Source organism: Malus sylvestris, chromosome 10 (assembly GCF_916048215.2).
Source record: "Malus sylvestris chromosome 10, drMalSylv7.2, whole genome shotgun sequence".
NCBI lineage: Eukaryota > Viridiplantae > Streptophyta > Magnoliopsida > Rosales > Rosaceae > Malus > Malus sylvestris.
In genome coordinates this window covers 234,182-242,912 of record NC_062269.1, presented here as the reverse complement: position 1 = coordinate 242,912, position 8,731 = coordinate 234,182, and the positions used below count along the sequence as shown (strand labels likewise).

The 8,731-nt window shown below is 44.6% G+C and overlaps 1 long non-coding RNA gene across 1 annotated transcript; it reads left to right on the top strand.

Moving 5' to 3' along the window:
* Nucleotides 1–1,826: 1,826 nt before the first annotated feature.
* Nucleotides 1,827–2,872, top strand: LOC126585829 (uncharacterized). The gene is made up of 2 exons (XR_007610659.1): nucleotides 1,827–2,258; nucleotides 2,434–2,872. It is a non-coding gene; the product is annotated as an uncharacterized LOC126585829 (long non-coding RNA).
* The last annotated feature ends 5,859 nt before the right edge of the window (nucleotides 2,873–8,731 follow it).

The following is an 8,731-nucleotide window of genomic DNA, read 5'->3' as shown; positions in this document are numbered from 1 at the left end:
AGATCTTTGACAAAGTTATATGTGGTACCCGAGGAGTTGATGGTGCATATGGAGAGCGGTGATTGAACAGTAAGATTCACGTGCTTTCTACTTCACCAGAAATCTTCGATAGATTGCCCGTAATTTCCGCAAAGCTGAGTGTGCATGTGACAGGTGCTGACGAGGCTGAAAAAGCAGGTGCTTCTTCGATTTCTGAGATCGGCCCTCGTGGTCTCTGAGCAGCCCAGCTTTTGAGAAAGCAAACGCCTCTTCGATTTCTGAAGCTCCGTCGAGTGCAGATTTTTATAGAGGCTGGCATTAAGTTCCACAGCACACTTGAATCTCTACCAGTAGAAGCTCATTTCTTGCACTTCTAAGATCTTGATTTGTCTGACCTCTTCCCTCTTCAACACATTTGAAAATGTCTGGACCCTCCGACCGTCGTTTTGACTTGAACCTTGGAGAAGAGACAGCCACGCCTTCTCCAGACAATATATGGCGTCCATCCTTCATATCCCCTACTGGTCCTCTTACCGTTGGGGATTCTGTGATGAAGAATGATATGACCGCTGCAGTGGTGGCCAGGAACCTTCTCACTCCCAAAGATAACAGACTACTTTCCAAACGGTCTGATGAGTTGGTTGTTAAGGACTCTCTGGCTCTTAGTGTTCAGTGTGCAGGTTCTGTGTCTAATATGGCCCAACGCCTATTTGCTAGAACCCGCCAAGTTGAATCATTGGCTGTTGAAGTGATGAGTCTCAAACAGGATATTAGAGGGCTCAAGCATGAGAATAAGCAGTTGCACCGGCTCGCCCATGACTATGCTACAAACATGAAGAGGAAGCTTGACCAGATGAAGGAATCTGATGGTAAGGTTTTACTTGATCATCAGCGGTTTGTGGGTTTGTTCCAAAGGCATTTATTGCCTTCGTCCTCTGGGGCTGTACCTGGTAATGAAGCTTCAAATGATGAACCTCCAATGCCTCCTCCTTCTGGGGTTTTGTCAAGTACTGAGGCTCCGGATAACCACCCTCCGGTGCTTTCTCTTTTTGGGGCTCTACCGACTGCTGAGACTTCCCCTAAGCAACCTTTGTGAAGGCTCCCTTTTGTTTGTTTATTTTGACTCATGTATATGTACATATTTGTAGCTTATCGAAAATATTAATAAATAAGCTTTGCTTCATTTCAACATATTGTGTTAAATACACCAAAGCCTTCTTCATAAAGTTCTTTGAATTTTTGCTTTTGTTGAAACCTGTATTGTTGAAGCTTTGTGAGTGAAGCATGTAGTTTGAGGTAGTGTTCCCTTAATTTCCCGAGTGAGGAAAACTTCTCGGTTGGAGACTTGAAAAATCCAAGTCACTGAGTGGTTGTGAGACTGCCGAGTATCAAGGTGCAGTAGCATATGGTGGGAGTCCCCCAAGTCTTCAGGCGAAGAGAGTTGCCGAATGAGGTGTCTAGCTAGTAGTCAATGTCATGAGTAGGAAAACTTCACTTATTTCTTTTCGAAGTGGTAACCCAGGGCTCTTTCTTCATATATTGTTTTTTTTGTTATGAAGATGTGTTAGGCCCAAAGAAGTGGAGGCCTAGGCCCTTTTTTCTTTTTTTGTTTTTTTTTTTTTTTTTTTTTTTTGTTTTTTTTTTTTTTTGTCGACTGAGTGGGATGTTTTCAGCTGAATCCAAATAGGGGGATGTTTTCAGCCGAATCCAAGGAGGGGGGAAAGCATGACTCATCATCATTTGTCATGATGTTGTTCCCACACTTCATCATCATTTACTACTTTTCCTTTTCTTCTTTCATAATATGCCATCAATGTGTTTAATTTTCTTTTGCTTTGCCTTTCCTTTTTGGCTGGAAAGATTGCCATCTTTCCTCACAATCTGATTTGCTGCAGTCTTGTTGAAGGAAATGTGGGTGTTGGAGCTAGGTAAACCAAGGAGGGTGTCTACGTAGAGGGAGTGGTAGCTCTTCAATATAACACCATTTTCTGTGGCTCAAATCGCAAAACCATCTTCATGAAAGTTGTTCCTTAGCTCGTGAACTACAACATATCCGAATTGGAGATCCATCGGAGCAGTACAACTCTAGAAATTCAGGTATGATGAGTGATTGTTCGTCATTTGTATATCAACGCGTCAGACTTGTTGTGAGCTTCAAAAACTCCATTTTCTCTTGCTCAGATCAACATACTTTCTTCATCGAAGTTGTTCCTTAACTTGTGAACTACAACATATCCAAAATTGAGATCCCTCGGAGCTGTATAACTCAAGAAATTCAGGTATGATGAATGACTGGTTATTATTTTTCTGTCAACCCGTCAGATTTGTTGTGAGCTTCGAAACTCCATTTTCTATTGTTCAGATCAGCATGCTTTCTTCATTGAAGTTGTTCCTCATCGTCTCTTTCATAACATATCAAAAATTCAGAATGAACTAATGGTTAAATATTTCCAGATCTTCGAAACATCACAGCAGCTTCGAAATCTGCAAGAATCCGACTGTCATGCTTGGAGCTTCAACACTTTAATTTCCGTCGCTCAAACAGAAATGGTTCCTTCTTGAAAGTTGTTCATATGCTCAAAAACTATAGGGTGTCCAAAATTCAGTTCCATTGGAGAAGAGCAGAGGTTGCAGAAATTTGATAGATGAAAGGAGGCGGAAGAGGGAGAGAGAGAAAAAGTCTCTTGGGTTGGATTTCTATTTTGGGGCAGATTCCAATTTTTGTAGCACCTTCATTATTGATGAATTGCTTGTTCTTTTGTCCATTAAGAAACCTGGGACTTTGGCTTGTTGTTGGATCTATTATAATATGTTTGGGAACATATATAAGTGAATAAATAAGAAGGAAGATTTTGGGCCCTTGTGGGTGTAAAACAAAAAATGTTTATGTTTACCCAAGTGTTTTTGTACAAGTTCAAGGGCATCTTGGGTTTTGTGAACAAAATTTGTTTATTTGGAGCAAGGTTTTGTGTTGAAGCTTTGTAGGTGAAGCTTTGTAGATGAAGCTTTCTAGGTGAAGCTTTGATGGTGAAGCTTTGTAGATGAAGCTTTGTAGATGAAGCTTTCGAGGTGAAGCTTTGATGGTGAAGCTTTGTAGATGAAGCTTTCTGGGTGAAGCTTTGATGGTGAAGCTTTGTAGATGAAGCTTTCTGGGTGAAGCTTTGATGGTGAAGCTTTGTAGATGAAGCTTTCTGGGTGAAGCTTTGTAGATGAAGCTTTCTAGGTGAAGCTTTGATGGTGAAGCTTTCTGGGTGAAGCTACGTAGGTGAAGCTTTGTAGATGAAACTTTCTGGGTGAAACTTTTTGGATGAAGCTTTTTTTTTTTTTTTTTTTTTTTTTTTTTTTTTTTTTGGGTGAAGCTGTTTTAAGTGAAGTTTTTTTTTTTGGCTGTGTATGAATAGATCTATTGTTTGGATATAAGCCATTGTTTGGTTGTTCCTTTCTTTGTATAGTCTTGTCGACACATACTTAGATTTTGTTTCGTGTTGGATATATCTGCTTTGAGGTTTCAACACTTGAGTGTTCCATTGCTAGGAATGTAAAAGAGTGAGGGCCAAGTTGGCTAAATTACCTCTTTAGTGAATTCATTGCCAAATGGCCTTCATTACATAGGATGCCGAACGGCTATAGCTCAACACTTGTACATCGTGAGTCTATTTGTAGTAGTACTTCAAGTGATCAGCGTTCCATGGATGGCCAAGGGTCTTGCCATCGGAGCTTCTAAGTGTGTAAGAGCCAGGGCGACTGATGCCAATGACTTCATACGGTCCATCCCAGTTTGGACTAAGTGTGCCTTCACTCGGGACTCTGTCGCAGAGTAATCTTTTCTTTAAGACGCAGTCTCCTATTTTGAAAGAGCGAGGCTTGACCCTAGAGTCATAATAGTTGGAGATGCGCTGCTTGTAGGCGACATTCCTCAAGTGAGCTTGGTTTCTGTGTTCCTCGACTAAATCCAAGTTGAGGGTGAGTTGTTTGTCATTTTCACTTTGAATGTAGTTCTGGACTCGGAATGTTGCTTGCTCGAGCTCAACAGGGACAACCGCCTCTGTGCCAAAGGCAAGTGAGAATGGAGTTTCTCCTGTTGAAGTCCGATATGAAGTGCGATATGACCAAAGAACTTGGGGTACAAATTCTGGCCAACAGCCTTTAGCTTTGTCCAAGCTGGTTTTCAAAGTGCGCTTGATTATTTTGTTGATGGCCTCAACTTGTCCATTAGACTGGGGATGAGCTGGAGAGGCAAAGCATAAGTTGATGTTGAACTTAGAGCAGAACAACCTGAACTTCTTGTTGTCGAACTGTCGCCCATTGTCAGTGACTATCGCATTGGGAATGCCGAATCTACAAAGGATGTTCTTCCACACGAAGTCTTCTATCTTTGCCTCAGTAATGGTTGCCAAGGGTTCTACTTCGGCCCACTTTGTGAAGTAGTCCACTGCAACGACTGCGTAACAGACTTTGCCCTTCCCTGCCGGCATTGGGCCGATCAAATCAAGTCCCCACTGGGCGAAGGGCCAAGGGCTGATCATAGGAGTAAGAGGCTCTGGAGGGGAATGAGGAATAGCCGCATATCGTTGACATTTGTCACATGAGCGGGATACTTTGATGGCATCCTGGTGGAGTGTTGGCCAGTAATATCCTTGGCGAAAAGTCTTGTGTGCTAGGGACCGAGATCCAGCATGATCTCCACAGACTCCCTTATGTATTTCCCGAAGGACGATTTCCGCCTCGGCAGGCGTAAGACACCTTAAGTATGGCAGGCTAAAACCTCGCTTATAGAGTTGATCATTGATGATCAGGTAGCGGGTAGACTTGTATCGAATTTGCTTAGCCTGGACTTTATCATTTGGGAGGGTGCCATGAGCAAGGAAATTATAGATCGGGGTGATCCAACTATCCCCCTGTTGTAAGTTGCATACTTCTGCGGCCATGGTGCTTGGTGTTGCTAACAGTTCGACATGAATTTTTCTTCCAATCTTGTCTTCCACAGCCGAGGCGAGGCGAGCCAGGGCGTCTGCATGACTGTTTGCCGCTCGAGGAACTTGGGTGATCTGGTAGTGGAAGTGCTTGAGCAAAAGTTGTGTTTGCGCAAGATATGCTGCCATGGAGCTGTCCTTAGCATCAAAGTTGTTGGTAACCTGGTTGACCACCAATTGGGAGTCACTGAAAATATCAATTTGTTTAACCCCGAGGTGTTTGGCCAAACGTAATCCTGCTAGAAGGGCTTCATACTCGGCCTCATTATTTGATGCCTTGAATTTGAAACGAAGAGCATACTCCATTGCTACTTTGTCGGGTGTAGTCAAGACTAGTCCCGCTCCACAGCCCTGTTGGTTGGATGAGCCATCAACATACAGACTCCATGCTGGGGTTGTTGGTTATATCTTCTGAGCTTCCGGGGGTAATGAAGCCACTGCTTCAGGTGTAGAAGCAATGTCAACCGGATATGTGAAGTCGGCAATGAAGTCTGCCACTGCTTGGCCCTTCTCAGCTGGCTTTGGTTGGTAGGAGATGTCAAACTCACCCAACGCTATTGCCCATTTGATCATTCGCCCTGAAGTGTCAGGACTTTGGAGTATCTGTCGAAGAGGATAATTGGTAAGCACGATGATGGAGTGCGCTTGGAAGTAAGGGCGGAGTTTTCGAGCAGACATGACCAATGCCAGAGCCAATTTCTCAATGTTAGAGTACCGTGTCTCCGCATCTTGTAAGGCTTTGCTAGCGTAGTAGACAGGTCGCTCAATATTCCCATCCTTTCGAATGAGAACGGAACTTACGGCTGAAGCTGATACCGATAGGTAGATAATGAGAATGTCTCCTACCTCGGGCTTGGAGAGTAGAGGGGCTTTACTCATGTACTCCTTGAGGTTTTTGAATGCCTCGGCACATTCATCAGTTCATGTAATGTACTTCCTACTTCCCTTAAGTGCTTTAAAAAAGGGAGCACATTTGTCTGTGGCCTTATAAATGAACCTGGTTAAGGCTGCCACCTTGCCAGTAAGGCTCTGGATGTCCTTTGAAGTTACCGGTTCCTTCATGTCGAGGATTGCTTTGATCTTCTCGGGATTAGCTTCAATGCCTCGTTGGCTAATCATGAAACCTAAGAATTTGCCAGAGCCTACGCCGAAGGCACATTTATTGGGGTTTAACCTCATTCGATACCTCTTCAAAATAGTGAAAGTTTCAGATAAGTTGGTGATGTGTTGGTCAGCATGTTTGCTCTTGACTAACATATCATCAACGTAAACTTCCATGCTCTTCCCAATCTGCTCGGCGAACATTGAGTTGACTAGTCTCTGATAAGTCGCTCCTGCATTCTTTAGGCCGAAAGGCATGACTTTATAGCAGTATAGTCCTCTGTCGGTAGTGAAGGCTGTGTGTTCTTGATCCGAAGGGTTCATGAGGATTTGGTTGTATCCTGAGTAAGCATCCATGAAGCTCAGGAGTTCACACCCGGCCGTAGAGTCTATAAGTCTGTCAATAAGAGGAAGAGGGAAGCTATCTTTCAGACACCCTTTGTTTAGGTCGGTGTAGTCAACACACATTCTCCACAAGACCTTTTGAAGCAAAAGACTTTCTTTGGTCGGATTTTTCTTAACAAGGACCACATTTGCTACCCATGTCGAGTAATTGACTTCGCGGACAAAGCCTATGCCTTTGAGTTTTTCAACTTCTGCTTTCATTGCCTCGTATCGTTCAGCGTCATAAGATCTTCGCTTCTGTCTCACCGGCTTGATCTTGGGGTCAATACTCAAACGATGACAGATGACATCGGGAGAGATGCCTGGCATGTCCTCGTATGACCAGGCGAAGACTTCAGTGTTCTCTTTCAAAAAAGATATCAATGCTAACCGAAGGGGTGGTGACAATGTGGTGCCAATCTTCACCATGCGATCTGGATAATCTCTTGAGATAGGTACCTTCTCCAACTCTTCAGCAGGTTGGGCTTGCTGGGTGAAAGAGTCATCTCGAGGATCATCGGGTTGATTGTTGCTATCAGGAAGATCCAAGTTCGCTTCATCTAGGCTGGTCTTTGTGACTTGGTCATGTACAGACAGGGTTTCCTTGGGTCCGGGCAAGTGTTGTTGCTTAACTGAAGTGTTGTAACATGATCGTGCACTAAGCTGATCTCCTCTGATGTAGCCGTTGCCATGGGGGGTTGGAAATTTCATCAACAGCATATGCGTGGATACCATAGCCTTGAGATCATTGATGCCTGTGCGCCCAAAGATGACATTGTATGCCGTTGGGCAGTCAACCACTAGGAAGTTAGTGGTAATGGTAGCCGTGTAAGGGCCTGTACCAATAGTAAAAGGTAAATGTATGCTCCCTAAGGGTTGCACGATATCACCGGAGAAGCTTATCAGAGGAGAAATCGAGCGATCGAGCAAGTGTTCAGCTACACTGAGTGCCCTGAAAGCTTCGGCAAACATGATATTGACCGAAGCCCCTGTGTCTACGAGGATTCGTCGAACATCAAAGTTGGCTATGTGAGCCTCCACGATCAATGGGTCGTTATGAGGGTAGATGATGCCTCTTTCTTCCTCAGGGTAGAAACATATCGGATCCCAGTTAGGCTTTTGATACTTCCCTCCCCTGATGTCTTCCACGTGAAACACTTGGTGACCAGGCCTCAGAATTCGTTCACTGTTTTTCATGGCCTTATTGGAAGATTCAGATATGGGTGTGCCGCCGCTTATGGAATATATGACATTCACCTGGCGTTGGTTACGGTTATCCCTTTGAGGGTGAAGGAGGAATTGATCAATTTTTCCTTCTCGTGCCAAAGCTTCAATACGATCACGGAGGATGATACATTTCTCGCTATCATGGCCGTTATGCTCATGGTAGCAACAAAACATGCCCGCGTTATTCGGGGGCGTGTAATCTGGGTGCCTCGGCTTTGGCTTTGGTATCAGGTGAGTTATGCTGGGGTAAATGGCCGCGCATGTGGCATTCAAGGGCGTGTATGTCTCATACCTTGGGGTAGGGGGTATCTTGACGCGGGTTTGACCCACTGCATTGACTGCCTGGGGGCGAGCGTTATTGTGGCGATACCCTTGGTTATCGGGATAGTGTCCCTTACTCTTTTTACTGAAATGAGAGTGGTGAGGATGGAAATCCTTCCTCTTGCCTTGAAATTGATATGTCTGTTGATTCGGCGAAGCATTATGCAAGGCATGGGGAGGTGCCACTGCTGTTTGGAAAGTCGAGGTCTTCTCATTTAGGTGAGTCTGGCTTCCACCTCCCACTTGTTGATAAAGGATGGTTGTAGGGGGTTTCTCCTGATATGTCTTTGCCTCGGCGGAGGCATGGTTATAAGCCTGCGCCATCACCTCAGAGTAAGTCTTCCAAGTATTGGCATTGATCATGTATTTAAAGGAACAATCACGTAGGCCTGCCGTGAAGGCTTTGAGGGCAGTCTTGTCGTCTGCCTCGGCACACCGGGAGTATTCATGGCTGAGCGGCCAGCATACATATGTAATGACTCGTCTGGCTTCTGGCGGATAGTGTACAGGTCATCTGCAGAGTGCAAGCGATCGGTTTGCAAAATGTGTTGGGAAACAAATAGTTTCCTCAATTCCTCAAATGAGTCTACCGTCTCAGGTGTAAGACGACAATACCAATTTAGAGCTCCGCCAGAGAGGGTGGAGGGGAAGAGAAGACATCGCTCTTCGTCGGTGTGCATCCGGTATGCCATGGTGGACTCAAAGAGGTTAAGGTGCTCAATCGGGTCCTCTTTTCCAGTATAAAG